Source organism: Suricata suricatta, chromosome 4, assembly GCF_006229205.1.
Source record: "Suricata suricatta isolate VVHF042 chromosome 4, meerkat_22Aug2017_6uvM2_HiC, whole genome shotgun sequence".
NCBI classification, from domain to species: Eukaryota; Metazoa; Chordata; class Mammalia; order Carnivora; family Herpestidae; genus Suricata; species Suricata suricatta.
The window spans coordinates 43,948,138-43,969,867 of NC_043703.1; the positions used below are offsets into that span (position 1 = coordinate 43,948,138).

Consider the following 21,730-nt stretch of genomic DNA (forward strand, 5'->3'; position numbering starts at 1 on the left):
TATTGGCAGATACCTCTCCCACCGCAAAATCATTTGCATTCCTTTGAAAGGCTTTGTAAAATATAACTGTAAATTAGAATCTCTTTCTAAAAAGTAAGTTAGAACTCTAAAAGGTAATTGTAAATTAAGGTGGCTTTCCAGACTTTGTGCTAAATCCAAAGCCTTCAGCAGATATTTTTGGGCACTGTTCGTGACTAAAATAGCAAAAATGATATATTTTGATCTTTGAAAACAGGGGGAATTTTCTCAGCAAGCTTATCTTAGGAAAACTTGTGAAGTAAGCAGATCTTAATTTTACCTTTTGATTATGGAGAATGAAAATTTTCTTTGAATAACATTAGTACACTCTTCAGGCAATCAAGGAAAATATATGGCAGTTAAAATGTGTATTTACATGTAAAACATTTCAGAATTTCAGATTTCATAATCTGGAATTGATTAGTTTTCCCTTTGCTTTCCTAGTAGGTACAAACGGTAGTACCTTAAAGCTATTTAAGTAATACTGCCATCCAGCTACTGTCTCTTTTTTTTTCTCTTTACTCTGATTACTTTCTTAATTAATGAGACTCAAAAGGGAAACTTGTTAGCATGTCTTTAATTTAGCTGTAGTGTTAGCCCTAAATGAAATAATTGGACCTTTAAAAAATTCTTAAGTCATCTAACTTTAGCCTTGAGGTTCAAGGTTGAAAAAAAAAAACAATGTATTTGCTCAATCTAGTATTAGTTACAAAGGCTAGGATGAGGAAATGATGATCCTTTTCTGAGTACTCAGTACTTCCATCCGTCTCTGCCTTTGTACGTGCTCTCCCTTCTGTCCAGAGTCTCTCATTTGACTCAGAGGCTGGCAGAGGTCCATGATTTCTCTTGTATCAGCCCAACTGCTACCTTCTTTCTTCTGTGACAGTGGATGATACCTCCATGGTGACCAGAATAGATAGGGAAGCCCAAGGGTGTCACCTTGGGCAATGCCAGTCTTTCACAACACCAATAAGAAACAAGCTGTGAAGGTGACTATGTTTTGGTCTGGAATTTAAAGAATAATTCCTGGAAAACATTATTCAAGGGGCTTTAAGATTATCTTTTAGCATTACTAGTAGTTAAGTACTTTACTGGAAAACAAAATTGCTGCTTTCAGAAAAGCAGGGTTTCCCATAGATCCTTTGTAGAGAAAATCAGGAAGGAAGGAAAGAGGAAGGTTTCTGGAAAGCTTACCTGACACAAAGGGCCGATGGAAAGAGCTGGTGGAGCGGACAAGTTGTTCCTTGTCTCTCTATTCATGGCCTGGCCACTGAGGCATTAGGTCCATATCTTCACTTTTGCTTTTCTCCTTTCTCCCATGACTCCAAAGGTTACTTGGAATCCAGTTTGTAATTTCTGCAGAATTCAAAACTGAACCTAGTCGGGAAGTATCCAGTCCACGATGGCAATCCGGTGGCTCTCTGCTCCCTAGCCAGCAGGGCGGGTAGAGGCATCACCTCCTGGTGGATTTCCAACGTTGGTTTGTGTCAGGACTTGGCAGGGAGGTAAACAGGTTTCCTGTTACTGGAGACCCTGCTGTGTTTTTAGGGAAATAATGTATCTGTTTTCATTGCAGTAATTCTTTTGTCTAAGAACTAGAGCATTTTGTGACAACATGGCTGGACCTCGAGGGCATTATGCTAATTGAAATAAGCCGGATGGGGAAAGTCAAATACTGTATGATTTCTCTTATATGTGGAATCTAAGGCAACAAAAAAAGCAAACCAAGCTCATAGATAGAACAGAATGGTGGTTGCCAGAGTGGGGGTAGGGAAGATTAGGGAAGAGGAATAGAAATTTACTACATAAGTAAAAAACCCAGAGTGCTTGAGTCCAGCTCCAGCAGGCCCAGGGCTCTCTGAAGGATGGACGGTGTGGGCGAAAGGGAGTGAGAGAGCCTTGGCTTCTATCTGATCACCAGGCTGGCATCTCTGCACTGACCAGAGAGTCAGCTTTATTTATTGAAACAATGTATGGGGTATAAAACCGAAGTGGCAATTGCCTTAGACAATGATTTCTGATAACAAATTCTTTGGTATGTAAAAATTTCCCAGAATATAGATTGGTAGAAGTCTCATGTATCATCTTTACCAATAGAGATTGAAGTGGGTGTAGATGTTTATCATATGGGGAAGGAAGGGATCTTTAGTATTCAAATACAAGGCAATGTTTTTAGCATAGCATAAGCATGAGTTAATTCTTTTGTGAGCAGGGGTCAATAGCCTGTTTTCAATGGGAAGAAAAATAGGTTTCTCAGGAAATGTAACATTTGCTCATATAATCACAAAAGAAGAAACTCCTATAACAAGTTTTTTCACAAGGTACAGTTCACATAATTTTAGCATAAGAAGGCAAGTCACTCCTGATGTCAGTCAGTCAGGAGCCTTGGGGGTTGGTTTTCAAGCAGAAATCGCGTGGGGGTTTAGTGGGTGTAGATGCCATCTGACCGGTTACCATCTGACGGTGGGAGGCCTTGCAAACCTGCCTTACTTCGGAGATGGCTCCCAGCACCAGTTATTTCTCTGATTACAAAGGTGGATGTTCTATCCCAGGAATTTGAAATGGTAAAGACCAAGCATTTCTGTCCCCTAAACATTTGAAATAGAAAAAAAGGAACTGAATTTCATCATTTATTCTCTAATTCTACCTATTCTAATCATATACTCTTGTGTTTTTTGTTAGTAATTATGGCTTTTTTATTTTTTCTCATGGAAGACATTGCTCTGGGTTTTACCAACGTTAAAGTTAAGATGATTGGGTTTTTGTGGTCTTCTACCCTGAAAGTTGGAAAAGGAAGAATGCCAGTGGGGCACCTGTGGTTGTACTGCTCCCTGAGCTGGGCCATCTTTGTGTTTCCTTGTTTAAATCTCTGTTGAGATTTTCTTCTCCTGCCAAGCAGTGCCAATGCCCCAGAATACCACCCTGCTGGTAGACACAGCAAGATATCCTAGGTATGAGCTTGAGTATTTCCTCTTAACTCATGTTATTCTTTACTGTATCTTTTTTTCCCTCCTAGTTAGAGTTTATTTGTATATGAAACTAACCTCCCTGTGATGTCTGTTACATTGCGTTGATAGGAAAGTGCCTGTGTCCTGTGTTGAGGAGTGCAGGAAACTCAGCCTCTTCTTATGAAATCAACATGTTTCCTTGATTCATTTGTATCATTTTTTGTTTGATTCCTTTATTTGGCTATCAAGTACTGCTTTGTTTTCTTTGCCTTTCTGGTTCTCAACTTTCTAAAGTTTTGAGTTACGCCTCAGCTTTCCATATTTTAAGTTCTCCTGAAAATAGCATGTAGGCATTGTTCCCGGTCATATTTTTCTTTTCCCCTTTCTCCCTGATTCCTTTCTCTTATGTTTGGTGCTCACTGTTCAAGGCTGCAACTATTTATTGGGTGCACAGTGTATGTGAGGCCTCGTGTTCGGCCTTGGGGACACCGTAGAGAGGAAGGTAGACGTGTGTCCGCTCACGTGTTGTTTTCACACCCTCAGTGAAAGTCCATCAAGCTCTCAGTCAAGCTGAAGGACAAGCATGGGGAATGGAACAACATGCTGATTTTTGATTCAGATAGGAGGACTGTCATGTTTTACTGTCTTGGGCTGCTGTTAAGAGTTAACAGGATTATTAAAGAAAAGTTTTTATGTATCTCTTTGAAACTTAATCACAATATTCATATATTGAACATTTGGTACCATTAAAATAATGCTAATGATCTGCGTATTTTTTACCAGATTGGAAGCATCTGCTGGTTAATTTTTACAGGCTGTTGGAAAATGGATTAAAGTATACTAACAGGTTATTGGTGTTGGATTTATCAACCAAAAATGAATATTAATTACTTTCATTATTCACAAACTGTTAACTTAATAGGGGTTAAAGGGCTTCCTGAAAGTATATGAATAGTCTAATTCACTTAGACTGATTTATGATAAAATGTGATTCCACAATTGTTAGCTTTCTGAAGTAATCACATTTTATAACAGGTGCATCATATTTGCCAGCTAGGGCCAATAAACTGGTTTATAAATAATTTCTCAACTAAACAGTTATGGCATATGGAAACCGTTAATAGATTATGCACTTAAAAACAAATCAAGCTTAGATTTCTGACATCATAGTTCAGTGGACAAAGTATTAGGGTCGGGAATGATAAACCATGGATTATCTTGGGGACTTGGCTGTGTTCAGGATGTCGCTTTGTATTTGAAACACAATTTATTCTTCTGTTTGAACAAAAGTATACTGAATAAATCCTAATCTACCTCACAAGCCTACATTAAGTGCATAATGTAATTTATAGCAGAGAAATGTTTTTCATGAATGTGTGTTAATAAAGAGATAATGCCAAGATGAATGCAACATATCTTAAAGGTTTCTGAAAAGACATTTGACAAACACTTATTTGTAAAGATGGAGGAGGAAGTCAGCGAAGAATTAAATATTTCTCTAGGGATTCATCCTTTGGGTCTTGTATGTGTCTGAATCTGAAAAGAACTAAAGACTTAAGGAAATGATAGGGTCTGTCAGGAATGTCTTGGTTCAGCCTTAGAAAGTATCTTTTTGTTACAAATTATTTGTATTTTGTGTTGGGTTGCTGAAGAAACAGAAATCTATTCTGAAAGGTTTAAAGGAACAGAAAGAGAAAAAGGGCTAATGAGAGTGGGTTTGTTTATTAGCCTGGAGCCATAGGCGACTTTCAAGTCCCAGAATGCTTCATGCTTAGTTATACTGTGAATCTTTGGCACGGTATACTGGGAATTCTAGAAGTCCCTATACTAGACACATTTCTTGTACATTGTACAACTGCTATAAACAGAAAGGGAGGGTCTTAGACGTGTGTGCGGGGGGTGGGGTGCTCATAAACACAGCTCCCTGCTCCCTTTTTCCCCCCACTTTCTTTTACTTCTGATGTTGGAGAGAGGGATGACACGGGGAGCACTGGACTCACCAGGAGCCACTTGACTAGTGGTAGATTGGGATAAACTGCATTCCTTCTAGATTACAGGGTCACTTTGCTGTTTTAATTCTTGCAGCTTTCAGTGGTACTCCTGTAGCTGTCCTCCCTTGACAATGTTGTAAGATAGTTACATTTCATTGTCCGCACACTTTTGTTTTTTTTCCTCTCAGGACTTCTCTTCCGTTTCCTGTATCTTCTGTCTTACTCCCGTTTACCAGGGAATCTCTTGTTGCCCTCTGGTTTTTCAAAACACATCACCCTATTTCAGGCAGTTATTCTTTGCCTTGTCTGCATTATGTTCTTGCAGCGGTCAAGGCTCCCATTCATAATTAGTGCACAGGATTATTCACCTGAAAATATAAATGAGACTCATCTTTGTAAACGCCCTCTTTGAATCTTAAAATAATATTTATACACTTGGCTGGTCCCTGGCCCTCTTCTCTCCCTCTGCCCTACTCCTCAGTGTCCCTCAGGTACACCTTCACATACACTTGCCAGGCTCGGAAGAAATAGGATCACATGCAGTGAGTATTGTAACTAACGCCGTCCCTGGAGCACAAGAAGAGCATGTGGTCACGGTAGGAGAGCCATAGGAGATAGAGGAGGCTTCTTGCTGGATTATATGCTCTGGGAGCTGGATAATAAATAATATAGTCACTTCTTTTATAACAGGAAGATAACCTTTATGAAAACAACCTTTTTAACCTTAAATTTCTGAAGTTAGGTTTTGAGATATAGATTTGTGTTTTGGTAAAGCTGGGTGCATTTTATCCTTCAAGGTTAAATCATTTAGTCTCAGGTTAGCACCTGTACCGTATTGTGCATTTAACACACGCATTCACACATTTCTTGGCGTCTCAGGAACCCACCAGGTTAGAAGCCCCGGATTATCACAACCCTCCCTGTCTAAGTGCTTGTCTGTGTTCTAAAAGAATGGCTATTTCCAAGTCAGACACACTCAAGTCTAGGAGTTCTTAACTTGGAGTAACTTGGGTCTTTGAACTTGGATAGGAACAAAACAAAACGTTGCTTTCACTAACCTCTAACTGAACTTGAGCTTTTCCTTCAATTACAAATAGAGGAAACAAACAAGCCAGCACCTAAACCGTTTCTACCCGTAAAGGTTATATATACTTTTATATCCCGTCAGAATTATTTCAGATAAACAGCATTGAAACTCATCACTACTTCAAAAGTGGAGTGGTTGTTAGACCTGCAGCTAGATCTTGTTATTCAGTGCCTTAATAAAGAAACCAGTTGTGTCAGTCGGATCCTCCAAAAGCCGATGCTGAGCTGTTGGAGTGCAGGTGTTTTTAGAGGGTGTGCGGCGGGCAATGGGTGTGAAAGGCACGAGGTGGGGAAAGCAGGACTGGCGAGGAAGAACCTTGGGCCATGATGTCATAGGACCCGTTCTCAGCCACCCTAGCTGGGGACGGGGGAGGGAGCTCTGGAACAGGGTGTGTTCGGGATGTCCCAGATGGGCCCTGGTCGGCAGGCCCAGAGCTCCTGCCGTGCTCAGCCACGGGCTGGGGCTGCCCGGGGATGGTGTGACCTGGATGTGGAAGCTCAGGAGCACCCTGAGGGTGGTGACAGCTTGGACCTGGCCAGCCCAGTGCACTCCTTGCGAGTGAGGGGAAAGTTGTTCCTAAAGGGAGACAGATCTCAGTGGTACATGTTCGTGGCTACCGTGTGTGTATTTTGCTAGTCACAGACTGTTAATGCATTTTGGTAGCTGCATTTGAGTATCATTTGCTTCCTTTGAAATCCTATGTATTTTATTTTCTGCACTTACGAAGTATTCTGAGAAGCTGTTTACCCTTCTGACTGCCGGAGGGGTCCATGGCAACAAAGGTTACGAAGCTTGAGGCAGCTTTTCTGCCTCATGGAGCCCTGGGCATGAGGCGAAGGTCAGGGGCCTCGGCCTGGCCTTGACTGCTGCCTGTTCACATATATGCAAGTTTTTGTTTGTTTGCTTGCTTAGTTTTATTTTGTTGTAATTCAAGGGGCCACTACATGTTTTGTCATGAAATACTTCAACTAGGAGTACTTTTTACCATGACTGGAACATGAGGTCGTCCGTTTTTGGATCCACGTTAGCAGACTACTGATATGCATTTGTTAATAAGAGCATATGTCAAATCTGGCGGAAGTGCAAAACCCCTTAATTAGATAATAATAAAACAACAGTGTTGCTAATGTCTTTTTTTTTTTTTCCCAGCAGTTGTGTTTACCTCCTATCATTTTATTTGTTTCCCAAAACAATCCTGTGAAGGAACCAAGGCAAATATTGTATATGTGTTATATGTAAGAAAAAGTTATACTCTTCATGTGAAGTTGAGCTAAAAGGAGCTGCCGCTCTGAATGGAATACAGATCTGAGCTATGCCATGCTGCTTCTCTGATTAAAAGAAATCCTATTATGTTTTATTTAAAGTGCTCTTCTTTGATTTAAAATAATTTCCCTCTCATCTCCCGCCACCTTACTGCTGCCCCCCAGCAGTTCACCCTCATCCCACAATTTATATTAAAGGCTTTAAAAACTTGACATTTTTTATTAAGACCATCTTTCATCATTTGGTCCCTCTATTCACTTCTGTAAGTATTTGAGCTGTAAATACTAACGCCATGCTGTGGCGGGTACAGGAGGGGAGAGGGACCGTGGAGTACCCCCCACGCGCATGTGACCCGGCTTTGGCGGCCGTAGTTCTTTTATAAAATGGGGTAGACGATACCCATCTCACAAGGTTATTGTGAGGATTAGATAATAAAGATCTTAAAGCATCTTTTGCAATGCCCAGCTCATTGTCATTGCTCAGGAATTGTTGGCTAAACTTAAATTTTGAGAATGCAGGCTCATTTCCTCTTGTAAAATTTTGTGTACCTTGTGTGAATCTTGCACACGAGCCGCCGGCTTTAGCCCGACTTCCAAACGAAGCCTTTCAAACCGCTGAACTGCTGTGTTACTGACCTATGTTAGTAGCCACTTAAGACGATTTCTGTAATACTGATTTGTGCCATCGCTTTTAGAAAATCGTAACGGATGATTCTGTATGTCCTATTTCTTTCATCTTTATGTATGTGTTAAGTGTCAAATGCTTTATTAAGTTCTTGGAGAAGAAGTGAGATCCGTTGAACCAGGAATAAAGACTAGTTTGGTTTTTTTCTTATTTTTTTTCCTGAGTTTTTCATGATTTTTTTTTTTAACTTTCAGTTTACAAGTAATTAATGGAGCTGGGCCAATTCTTGTGATTTTATGAAATATAAAAACTGAGAACTTTAACTTTTGGTGTGATTCAGTTTTCGAACATTGAACTAATGACTTGAGAGTGAAGTTGAAAAGCTCAGTCTGTACTTTATAAAATCTGACTAGTTCTTGTTAATTATTCATGATTATTTTTGACAGTTATTTATAGTTTAAAAGATTAGTGAGGATGGTGTGTATGGCTTAATGTAATTACAAAACTTGGATGCATTAAGGCATAGGGAACCTTTAGTTGATAGGCAAATGCAAGAGCCAAGTAAAGTTCATGAGTAAATTCTCCCCAGGGTTTGCACTCAGGGTGATAACTGTTAATTTTCTTATTTTCAAAGAGTGCTAGCAGAAGGTTCAGAAGAGTGAGAATTTTTCAGGAGTCGGTTTTTTTCGTTTTTTTCTTTTTTTTTTTTTAATCTTCTCCTGCTGTATGGTGTGAACTAAAAAAAATTATTTAGGTAAACCATATACAAATGTTGAAATTCTACTATTTTGACATATCAAGAACTTCATGTGGGTTAGTCCAATTCTTGTTTTCTAAAGTGGTGACTAATTAAGGAAATATATAGAAATGTCTTTGTAACTTAATTAAAAAGGAAGGATGGTATTTCTGTGTTTCTTATAGCTTGTCAAATAATCGATGGGGTGGGGTGGGGAGAGTGAAACTCCTCAAATGAGAAGTATTTATTTTGGAATGAGTTACATCCCCCAAATCTAAGACTTGAAGATGACCTTGTAATTTTACATGCTGTATTAGTGCGTATAAGTCTGTCTTTTCTGGTGACTCTGAGGAAGTTGGCCTACAGGAAACAGTACTTAGCTAAAAGTGATTTAGACCAGCAATCTGGTGGTTGGGTGTCTTAGATTTGGTAATCTAAGCCATGTCGGGACTCAGGATTAGCTTCTTCATTTTCTTAGTTTACCTTCTATTTTCAGCATAGCTTAGCTAGCAAGAGCAGGAGGGATCATTATGCTCACACATGGAGTTTTGTATTCATTTTCTACTCCTGCTATAACATTCCTGGAATTTGGCAACTTAATGCACATTTACTGTTTTACATTTCCATGGGAAGTCCATCATGGTCTCACTCTGCTAAAATCAAGGTGTTAAAAGGGCTCCATTCAGAGGGTTACAGGGGCACCCTGTCTCTTCCTTGCCCTTTCCGGCTTCTAGAGCTGCCCATGCTCTTCAGCTTGTAGCCCCTTCCTCCAGTCTTCACAGCTGGCCGCAGCAAGGGGGTCCTCAGGGCCCATCTCTCCTCTGGCTTCCTTGACTGCATCCTTCTCAGGCTCTGAGCTGTGCTGGGAAGGATTCTCGAAGAACCACATGATTAAATTGGGCACACCTGGCTAATCCATGCTACTGTCCCAAGCTTTCTGTCTCTAACCTTAATCATGTCTGCAAAGTTCCTTTTTCCAAGTAAGGTAGCCTATTCCTAGTGTTAGGGATTAGAACACAGTTATCTTTGACAGAGGAGGATAGGGCAGTAGATTGAGTGTTTGTCATAAAATCGCAACATTTCACAGGGTACTTGGCCCTGTTAATTCCTCTCATTTAAACTACTTCAGTCTCCTTTAGCTCTGTGTTCTTTTTCAGGAATGCTGTTTTAGGCTCCTAAGGCATTTTGACTTTATAAATCATTTGTTCTGTTCATTAAATGTTATTGACCTTTGGATCTTTACTAATCACATTAAGATATGCTTTTGTTACCATGGCTAAGTGCTTTTCTGGAGTTTAAGGAAAAATCCTTACATCATGTACTAGTACTAGGAAATTTTTTTTTCCTTTCTTTAGTCAAATATACTATAATTAATGTGCAACAGGTATCACAGTCTATGATACATTTCCTAGTTTGTAATGTACACTACAGATCTCCTTTTTTCTTGGGAAATTATTAAATTCTGTATATATATATATATATATATATATATTTGCTTTATATTATTATTTTTTTCAACCCAGAAATGCCATTCAAAAACTTATGGTAAAGAACCACTGGCATTTAAAAACAAATTGGTTCTTTATGCTTATTTAATACTATGTATTTTAAGAATGAAAGACTGGTTCTAGTTTAGAAAAAGAAGTGTGTTATGTTTTATACATTATTAACTTGTGGGAAGTAACTTTATTTATTTATTTATTTTTATGGAGCCAAGAAAGCCTTTATTGGGGTCTGTGATTCCCGGGCACGGTTCCGTGACTCCTGGAGTGGGGAGTCAGGGAAGTCGCCCAGGAGGTAACTTTCTATACTGCCTGCTGAACAATAATTTCTGTACTTTGAAGTTTAGTTTTATTTTAAGTTTGATGTATTTTCCATCCAATGTGGGGTTCAAAGTCCCATTTCTAACCAAGATCAAGAGTTGTATAGTTTCCCAACTGAGCCTGCCAATCTCCCCAGAGATTAATTTCATTCTAAAATACAGACTGTTACTCTTGTTGTATGATGTTTCACAGTATATTTTTATCAGAATAAATATTTATGTTTTGTGACAGGGACTTTGGGATGAGGCACATTTTCGTGGTCCAGATATCACTCAGACCTAATAAGTACCTATAAATGGATATGAACATGTAATTTCATTACGACCTGGAAAATATGTTATTATAATTGCCTATTTCACTGGGCAATTTCAAATACAATATATAAAAAGTTTATTTTAATTGGAAAAATTTCATCACTGAGGAAATCCCATCTATCAGAAAGATCTAATGCAACCCCACTGCACACCAAATAAGCAATTTATTTTAATTTAATTGTTGGCTCTTAGTCATTTGCCAGTCTACTCTTCTATCATGGTACTGCCTTAGCCTGGTTCTTCCGGAAGCAGAGCCTTCTTCCTTCTTTAATCTTCTTTTCTTTTTCAATTAGAGGACCAATTATTTTTCAGGGTTTCACAGGTCACAGTGGGACAGTGTGGCTCTCTGCTCCCACAGCAGAAGATTTAACCCTGAAGAGTTGAAATAGCCAACGGAATAATTGTGTTTGTTTTTAAATAATGGGTATTAGTGTTTGGAGAGTTTATGTTTTCCCCTTTTAAAATTAGACTTTTTCTGAATAATACTGAATTTTCTCAAGTTTTACTGTGCTTCATTTCAGATCTCGGCTGTCCATGTCATAATGAATCTGAACTTTTCATACCCATCATTTGTATTTCCATTATCTGTTTTAGAATATTGAACTGTGTCGTCAGTGCCAATAGTAAGAAAAACAGCAGTCTGTGCTGATGTCAGTGTGGGGACTATACTTTTGTAATAGAATTTCCTCTGTGTGCGTGTGTGTGTGTGTTATATGTTTATGAAAGAATATCATTCTGTAAACCAGATAATCCAAAATAACACTTTATTACTGCTTCCTTTTTTACCATCTTTTTTACTCTGCAAGATTGTTGAGCACAGAGAAGGCAGTCGATGGCAGGACCATCCTCTGCCCATTTTTGGATCTCTGAGGTGTGCTTTATCAAAAAAGCTATTTTTGTGAATGTGTTCTTGATGAATAAGCATAACTTACAACCTCGATAAATCAAAATTTCTCATTATTCTTGATTATATTAGGGTTGTAAGAAGTGCAGAACAGCTGTTAGAAGCAAAAAGCAATGGGAGAAACGAGCTGACTTGAACAGTAAAGGGGAAAATGAGTGCCTGCTTGGCCCCAGTAACTGTGTCCAGACCTTACATTGTAAGATTCAGGCCTTCATCCCACTTGAATGATTGAGAGATTGAGGTGCAGAGAGGTTAAAACTCTGGCCGTCAAGGTGGCATCATTAGAAAGGAGCTAGAAGTCAAGAATTGACTTCTACCTGATTCATACCTTGTGCTCTTTCCCCTCTCTCCTGTTTAGAGGAGAGAAGGAAGTAGGGAGTGTCAGTGTAAGTCCACATGCATTGGTATGGAAATGACCTTGTTATCAGACACCCTGACTACCTGTGTGTGTAGCATAGTGACTTCTTTGGTTCCTTTAAACTTGGGATACTGTAATAGCCATTTCATTCGCTTCCTCTTTTTAAGACAGTAATGCCAACTGTCTTCAGATATTTCACCCCTGCAAATATCACATTTATCATATCCCCTGTGTGCATGCATTCTAAAAGATTAAAAAGAAACAAAAAACTTTTCTAAGAGAAAAGATTCGTAGGTTTTTGGAGTCTGTTCCCATTTATATTTCTAGCTGTATTCTCCTTTTTTGTTTCGGGTTTTTGTTTTGCTTTGTTTTCCTCTGTTTAATGCACTATGCTTCAGTAACTTTGGTCTGTTTTTCACCAGGTTTGGCCATACATTTCATTGCCTCTCCCTGTATCTTCATCACTCACTCTGAATGTTTTAATGTGCACTTTATACCCATTCTTAATCTTCTAGGAAAATCCCCCCGGGGGCTGCTGTGGCCTCCTTGACAGCTCTGTCTGTCACCAGCCTAGGCACTGGAGGGCTTGCCTGGAATCTGCTCCTGGCTTCCACTTTCAGGTCAGTTTTCTGCTTTCAGGGGGTTGAACCCTTTCTCTCTACCTGGGAGAGTGCCAAAGCCTCTGGAAACCCTTCCCTCTCCTGCTGCTGTGCTCTCTCTCACTTCATCTCCTACTCTCTTCTCCTTTGTCCTTTTACTGAAGCCACACTGGTATAGGTGACCTCCCCACAGGATACCCCAGACGTACCTTGCCCTGGACCCCGTCCTGCATGGAGGAAGAAGAATTACGTCTTACCATTTTTGAGTCTTGACTCCAATATCACCTTCTGGGTGAGGCTCCGGCACTTGTCCTGACACATTTTCCTGGGCTCCCCCCACCTCCCCGTGCTGATTCTTTTGACTTTGTTTTTTTCTTTGAAAAAGTCATTTATCAGCTTCTAACATATTATTACTTATTTACTAAGCACATGTTTGTCTTTTTCTTTCTTTGCCCCCAATGGAATTTAAACTCCTTTAGGGGAGAGATCTTTTTTTTCTCTTTACTAATGTATTGCTAGCACCTATTAGAGTGCTTACAGGTAATGGACAGGGGTTAACGTTTGCTGAATAAGTGAATGGTTTTTCATTCCTTTAAAGCAGAAATACAATAATTTCATCTTCTTCCAGCAAGCTTCCCCCCAACCCCCCCTTTTTTGGGGGTGGAGAGCAGAAATATTTAAGTGATCAAGATTCCAATTAACTTTGCCACTGATAACTATATCTCTGAGTGACTAACAAACTCTTTTGTAAATTAGGTTAAAAAAAAACAATGAAGGTGATTGAGAGTGGGATAGATCTAGGATCTAGATGCTAAAGTAATTGACCTTTCTTGCTTGGTTTAGCCACAAGAGTTGTATAAGGAGGAAGAAAGAGTTGAGGTAAATTCTGTTATTGTTAGAACTGATTTGATATGTGCAAACCAGGAATAACTGTTAACAAGCAGATTATAACACATTTGATCAGGTTTTTTTCCTCCTGAAAATAATATCTTTGTTGGGTATTGATTTTTTTTTTTGGTAGGAGATGAAATTCATATCACAGAAAAGCCATATTTTACGTGAATAATTTAGTGACTTTTAGGACAGTCACAGTATAGTGCAACCGCCACTTCTATCTAGTGTTATTTATTTTTATTTTCTTTAGAAAGAGTGAGAATGTGAGTGGGGTGGGGGCAAAGGGATAGAGAATCTTAAGCAGGCTCCACACTCAGCACGGAGCCCAATGCAAGACTCAATCCCATGACCCCGAGATCACGACCTTAGCCAAAATTAGGGTTGGACGCTCCACCACCTGGCCACCCAGGCGCTCCAACTTCTATCTAGTTTTAAAACTTTCTATCAGTCCACAGTGAAACTCTGTCCCCATTAAGCGGTTTTTGCCCATTGTTCCTTCTAGCTCTAGCAACCAGCAGTCTGTTTTCTGTGTAAATTTATTCTGAGTGTTTCATATAACTGAGAGTCCTGCAGTATGTGACCGTTTTGTATCTGGCTTCTTTTTGTATTTAGCATTATATATTTTAGGATCATACATGTAGCATGTATCAGTACTGCATTCCTTCTGTGTATATACAATTGTGTGTATATCCACGTATATACCATTGTAAGTATATACTATGACATGTTTAGTCATTCTTTGCACATTAAAGCTGTTCCCTTTTTTGGGGTATTATGAATAGTCTTTCTATAAATATGAGTGAACATGTATTTGTTTAAATACTTGTTTTCTGTTCTTTGGGGTAACAGACTCAGGAGTGGAAATGCTGTGTCACATGACAATCTGCATTGAGCGTTTTGAGGAGCTGCCACATTGTTTTTAATGATGATTCAATCTTTTTACATTCCCTACAGCATCGCAGAATGGTTCCAATTTCTCTGCATCCTTGCAAACACTTGTTGTTATTATTATTTTATAGGTATTGGCTTTAAGCTTTTAAAACATTAAAAATTTACTGAAACTATTCTTATATAAAGCATTGATTGGGCATAACAAAAGCAAGTATATTAACTCTTCTCTTAGAGACTAATATAGGTGTTACTCAAGTAGAAAAAACTTAGGAAACAAATACTATTGAATTATAACAAATTTGAGCAGTGGCATAGGATTCAAAGCTATTATGACTGGAAAACTTGCAAGTTTGTGAGACATGTATGTGTTCTGAGCTATTCTATATTATAACTAAAGTATTACATGTGAGTGGTGTAGACATGAAATATTAAGCTTTTAAAAATATGTAACTATTCAAACTGCTATAATTTATTCATTATAAAATAATTATATTACAGAAAACTTACAAAGGGTTGAAAGAAAAAGCACCACCCTAAACTCTACTATCCTACTTGAAATAAGTGTAGGGTTTGGCTGTTTTCCCTTTTATCCTTTCAAAATTTATAAATGTAATATAATTTCTTATTATTTTCATTGATGCATTCTCTGCTACTGAACAGTTTTTGTAGTATCTTGACTGGTCGGATACTATTGGGTGTGGTCATTGTATCACAACTCTTAGATATTTGAAAAACTCTCACCATGGAGGTAGCTTACCTTGCTAACCCCAGGCAAACTCTGTTTCTTTGCTCCAGTGTCATTTCCTTTGAGAAATACCTTCTAGGCCTTTCTAGATCAGGACAGTTCCCTTTGCATTTCAATCCCACGTAGCTGTTTTTCATGCACTGCGCTGGTTTGGGATTGTCCTAAGATTATTGTTCATGTGTTTATTTAATCTCTTATTAGAGTATAATCTTTCCATGGGTAGAATTAGGTGTGCCTTCTCCCCAGTGTATTCTGGTCGCTGAGGCCAGCGTCTGATGCTCACTGTTGTTTAATAAGTTTGTTGGATGAGTTAGTGAATGAATACAGGAGAGAAGGGAAAAAAAGTGTGAGTAAAGGCAGATAGTGCTGGATAAATATATGTAGACAATTTATTGAGGAAGAGAAATGGGGCAATGTCACTGGAAGATTAATCTGGGGGTGCCTGGGTAGCTCAGTAGCTCAGTCAGTTGAGCGTCCGGCTTCGGCTCAGGTCATGATCGTGATCACGGTTTGTGTGTGGGTTTGAGCCCCATGCTGGGCTCTGTGCTGACAGCCAGCTCATGCTGTCTCTGTCTCTCAAAAATAAATAAAAATCTTTTAAAAAATTTTAAAAAAATCATGGAGGATGAATCTGGAGAGAATTGTGTCCATATTATGGAGGTTTTTAAAAAAATATTCTGGCATTTACATTTAGTTCTGTCTCATATATATGTTTCTAATTTAAAATATTAAATCTATTAAATTCTGTCACAAACATTGAAATGTATTGAATAGAGATTTAGTGTCATGTGACCTCTGCTTTAGAATGACACTCAGTAGTGGGCAGCTCTGTGTTGTAGTAGGTAAGGTCCACAGGCTGGGGAACCATCAGGAGACTACTCTAATTACCCAGGGAACTGGTGAAGTCCTGAATCTAGGCTCCTTCCATGGAGGACAGTAAATATGAGACGTGTTTGTGGAAGTACAGTCAACCAGGTTTAGATGATCATAAGCTGGTGCACTTTGGAAAGAATTACAGAGCCTTGGCCGATTTAGGGTTAATAGCATGAATTAAGCTGGGGTTTATAGATTTTAGGCTGAAGATAAATAGCTTTTATTTTTATCCAGTTGACGTGAGATACTGTTATGGATCTTCATTATAGATTATATCATAGATTGGCAAAGCTTTTCTGTTGAAGTCTGTACAGTGAATTTTTATTCTCTGTGGGCCATATGGTCTTTGTTACAGCTACTAAGTTTCAGTGTTACAGTGCAAAAATAGCCTCATACTGTATGTAAACTAGTGGTCAGAGCTGTATTCCAATAATACTTCATTTACAAAAACGGATGCCAGACCAGATTTGGCCCATGTAGCTAGTTTATTGACCCCTGGGTTATATTATTGGGGGTTTATTTCATATTATTAAATTATAGCAGATTCCTATGTGGATTATGTGATTTCCTTTTACAGTGATCACTAATTGGAAGCAGGATCGGAGATATGGGCTGTTGTATTCATTTAGGTGAGGCAATTCACCTCCTAGACATTTGTAACTAAATATCAAGTAAGATGGGAAAAAGTGTAGTAGGAACGACTTGAAGTTTGGTTGTAAAATCTAGTTTAAGTGGTGGGAGAAATAAAGGTGGGGGGTGTCAGAGGGAAACCAGTCATAAGTACAAAGACTAGAGATTTTATGAATTTTAAGAGCAAACTTCTTGGACATGAGTACAGTGGGAAAATGTGGAATATTAAGTGCTATATCTTAGAATAAAAACTTTTTAGGAATAGGTCTAATTCTAGAGAGTCAAGTAGTTGTGCGGCTGAAATGCTGGAATAAGATAATAGAAATAAGAAGCAAGATTATGATGTAGAAATTAACAATGGAGGCCTTCGTTTTTGGAATCAGAATGCCTGATTGGTATTCTTTCCCTAATTTTTTTGAGTTTGGATGAATTTGCAGTCTTTTTCAGATTAATTTTCTCATCTGGAAAAAGTTAATAGCTACTCACAGGATCATTAAGGGACCACATCTACTGAATGCCTAGCATGATACGAGATTCACATTACTTCATAAAGGTAACTATTACTGTTGGTTCGCAGACTGGCCCCCTGTTCACAGAGGGCATGGAGAGACTATAAAAAGAAGCAAATCATTCCAGACTGGTAGGTGGCAGGTTTAAAAAGCAAGAGAACTTATTTACAAAGCTTGTTCTGGGCAGTGGCAAGATAAGTAGATGTCTGCACCAACCCATCAAATCTTAAAGGTTTATACAGAGGCTTTAACTGGGTTCAGACAAGTATACATCCAGACGGTTTCAACAACACCCTACCCTCTGAAGGCAATGTTCTTGAAACAGCGCCCACTGTGGGGACAGTAGTCAAAGCATACGTTCCAAGGACAACAGGTAAATTGTCTCCAGTACTTGGGTCGAGCTGGAGGATCAACCAGTGATTGTGGGCTCTTGATAACCGTCTCCAGCAATTATACTAATTTCATTTGGTTTTTTTTTTTGTTTTTTCTTTTCAAAAGCAAAGGGCATTATTATGGGTTTAGGCTTGCAGGGGCCTAAACTTGGGCTCACAGACTTTACTGGCGTGGTGGATCCATGCTGAGAGCAAGCCCCGAACAAGGGTGGGGCAGGGCTTTTATGAGTTTGGGAAGGGGGAGTTACAGGAAATGGTGACATAGGTACAGTGATCCAATTATTATTACACAATATTATTGACAGCAGGTTTATCCAATTACAACATTTAGAGTGTTAACAATCACAGAGTAGACCCAGGACCCTCACATAGGGTGTAAGTAGCTTTAAGCAATAACTGATCTAGGTCTGCCCTTAGGAATGTTAAGGGTATTACAAGGGTGGTCCCTCTTGCCTTAGGCAATGTGTAACTGCCTAATAGTTCTGGAGAGACTGACCTTTAGACCTAGTTTAGAGGGGAAACTTAAAGCCTGTCATGGCACCTGTTAGGTTCAGACTCGTGTTCTTACATTCCCCCCTCTGTCTTGTAACTGACCCAATCCTGGGTCAGCTGAGTTACCATTGTACCCCTAAAGCCTGGCATAGCCCTCCTTGGTGTAAGGGAAGGAGAATTTACCCAATTTTCCGCCAGTCTCCATGGTTAATTTGATAAGTAAGGGTCTCTTTTAGGGTTTCTAATATCTGGCGCTGTCTGATTTACAAAAGGAAGAATGACAGCCAATTTGTTTCCTCATTTGTCAGGATCCTTGGGCGTATAAATGCAATACGCCTCCATGGTTCTTTCTACATTACTAACCTTAGCCAAATTGGTGGGCCATCTAGCGGTCACTAGAGACCCCCCCATTAGAGTCTGACGGTAGAGGCGTAGGCTCCCCTTACCTTTTGCCATGTTGAAATCCCATGCCCAGATCAGAGGCAATTAATACCAACAAAGTTCCTGATTGCGCTAACCTTCCTCTTATGGACAGGATGTTCTGTTGGTATACTAATTTCATTTGTATTGCTTTACAGCAAAGAAAAATAGCTGTTGAAGCTCTTAGGAACGGGGCATTTGGACTGCATATTCTCTAAGTTCCCTTCCATAGCTAGGATTCCTTTTTCATTCTAAGGTTTTTTTCAGTGGTGTTATTTTGTCTGAATTCACATTGTTAAGACCTAGTCTTCAATGCTGCTTTTTTGAATAATAATGATCGTATGATACTAAGCAATTGTTAGAAAGCTATGAAATGTTCCCTTCCCTTCTGGTGGTCTTTGAATTGGATCATAAGTTTAGATTATATCTGACTATATTACATCAAAATTACTGCTTCCACTTATGAAATGGTACAGTCGCTGGGGTCGATGGTTGTCACTGGTTTATATCAAAATAGTGAAGTGTTCAGAGAGTTGGGCAGTGAGCTGTGCAGAGTTAAACTCAGAGGGGCTTGCTGCTTTTGCTAATGACATTGTCTTAACATTTTTGCTTTTTTTGAAAACTATGGAACACAAGCGTATGACTCTTTATACTAATTGTAATGCATTACTGTACCCCATAATCTATGAGAGTGTTCACCTCTGCACTCTGCCTGTCCAGCTGTTGTCTTGAACAATTATCAGCGAGTTATTATTCCGGTATGAGCTGTGTCATGCTCGAAAGTGGGATAAAAAAATGTTAATGAGCACGCATGAATGTTGGCTGATGAAGGTTAAGTGGTTGCAGATATGCTTTCTGCTTTCTTCCCTGTGAATGCTCAGACCGAGGGAATGGGTTCTGATGAGGGATTACAAACAAATGGTGCTGATTGACAGTTCTTGATTTAACATTAAAATGGTATCTACAGGCAAATTCTGCATTTCAGCTGAATAATAGACACAGCGTTGTTGACCCCTGGTGCAGCTCTGTACTTCATCATCAGTTTTAGTTTACAATTTTCTTTTTCTTTCTGTTGTACCAGATTTTCGAATTCTCTCATTTTGTTTGACACATTATTTTAAAGTTGTGCCCATTGGTGGTAGTTTAGTTTGAAAAGAAGCACTAGCATGTCTATTATGTACTTAGGTTTTTAAAATAATAGCTTTGCAATTGTAAGTATGATCGAATTAAAATACTATATACAATAGCGATTCAAGGTGACAAGCATGGTCCAGTTCTCATCAGCAACATGTTCTTTGTCTTGGTGTTTGCTTGCATGTGTTTTTAAGTGATAACCCAAGTGCTTTTTCAGCATTTGTTGTTTGTATGCTAATTAAAATTAGCATCTGTATTCATTCATTAGGAATTTTTGGAGTTGATTTTTGTGAACATTGCATTTCCCATGGTACATATTGAACATGAACTTCAGAAGCATGTTTTTCTTTTTTAAATAAATGGCCATGCAATGCGGTGCCTTGGTGGCTCAGTCAGTTGACCGCCTGACTCTCGGTTTTAACTCACGTCATGATCTCAGGGTTGCAGAATTAACCTGGTGTCAGGCTCCCTGCTGAGATTCTCTGTCTTCCTCCGTCCCCCTCCTCTGTCCACGTGGTCCCTTGCTCTGTCTCAAAAAAAAAAAAAAAAAAAACTATTAAAAAAAGGGGAAAAAATGACAATGCAAGGAACAGTATTAAGCAGCCTAGATGAGGCCTTTTCCCCTTATCATTGTACCCATTATTAATAATCTAGAATTTGATGTTCCAAATGGCACTTGTGTTTTGTAAAGTGTAAGACGTTAGACAAATATTTGTTTTCAACCTATTTTATCCGAAAGGACAATAAGAGAGGGATCACAGTGCTTTGTGTCTTGCAATGGAAATAGAAAAAGTGGGAATATTTGTTAGGTAAACATAGAATTGTAAAGTCCGTCTGATCTATAATGATCATTTATCATCTAATAGGTGAAAAATGTGACGGCTAATCAACCACCTAAAACCTTTGCCAGTAGAATCGTCGTTGGTCGTGCTTAGGTTATTAATCACTCAGATATTTTCTGTATATGTCCTGTGAAGATGGCACCCTGTAATTCAGTGCCGATTTAGGAGATTTTAATCACAAGCCTAGAGTGTTCTCTATTTTTTTTTATATAAGTGTATTTTTAATAGGTGAGGCTTGCTGTGTAAAATTTAATTTATAGGATGTTTTCCTGGTAACACTAATGCATAATTATTATAGAAAATACTGATGTGTTACCTTTGAATTCTTAAGGAAACATGCTATGGATACCCACCTGTTCCTCTTGGCACTAGTTCGCACATCTGTTCTGTGGATCGATGTTCCTCCGCAGAAGACGGCCTTCTTATCTCCTAGCCCAGCAGCTTTGTGCTTTCGACTGTTTCTCCTCAGAGCTCCGTAATCCCTATTGTATTAAGTGCTTAAGACTTAGTGCTCCTGTGGCTTTTTTTTTTTTTCTGTCAGCAAGTGAAATTGGATATACACATCATACCCCCTCAAGGCTAGCTACTTCTCAGTACTCTGCCTACGATTGCGGCTATCTGCCATCAATCAGCCAGCAAAAGCTCTGGTTTTGGTTATTGAATCAGTCATGGCAAATCATGCAGCCGGTCAACCAGCCAGCCAGTCGGACAACAGATTCCGGATGCCCCTCCTATGGTGCCGTCCTAGCCCCGGGGATGCAGTGCTGGCAGGACAAATAAAATTCTTGCCTTCTGGTAGATCTTCAAATAGAGACGACAGAAAATAAGTAAGTAGACAAAGAAAAACAACCATAGTTTTCGAACATCCCGTGTAAGTCATGAGCAAGTTGGGGCGGTAGGTGCTAGACTGAAGAGGGAGGTCACAGAAGGCCTCTGGGAGCCACACGAACATTTAACTGGAGACCTGAAGGAGAATTAGGAATTTGTCACACAAGGAATTGAGACACGAGTTTTACAGGTGTGCGAAACTGTATTTTCAAAATCCCTTAGTTTGGAAGGAATCTAGAATCCTTCAGAAGCTGGAGCGTATCATGCAAGGAGCAGAATGACAGGAGATGGGGTTGGAGGCCTGCATTATTTGGGGAAGCTTCCAGCAAACTTTTGAGTGTCATTGAAGGGTGAATATTGTTTTGGGAAACAGGAAGAAAAGGAGAAGGCTAATCCTACGGAAGGAATGGTCACA

At 39.1% G+C, this 21,730-nt stretch overlaps 1 protein-coding gene across 2 annotated transcripts in view; it reads left to right on the plus strand.

Annotated features, from left to right (window-relative positions):
- Nucleotides 1-21,730, plus strand: part of DIAPH3 (diaphanous related formin 3) — a 499,951-nt gene that overhangs the window by 182,689 nt on the left and 295,532 nt on the right. The window lies entirely within an intron of this gene.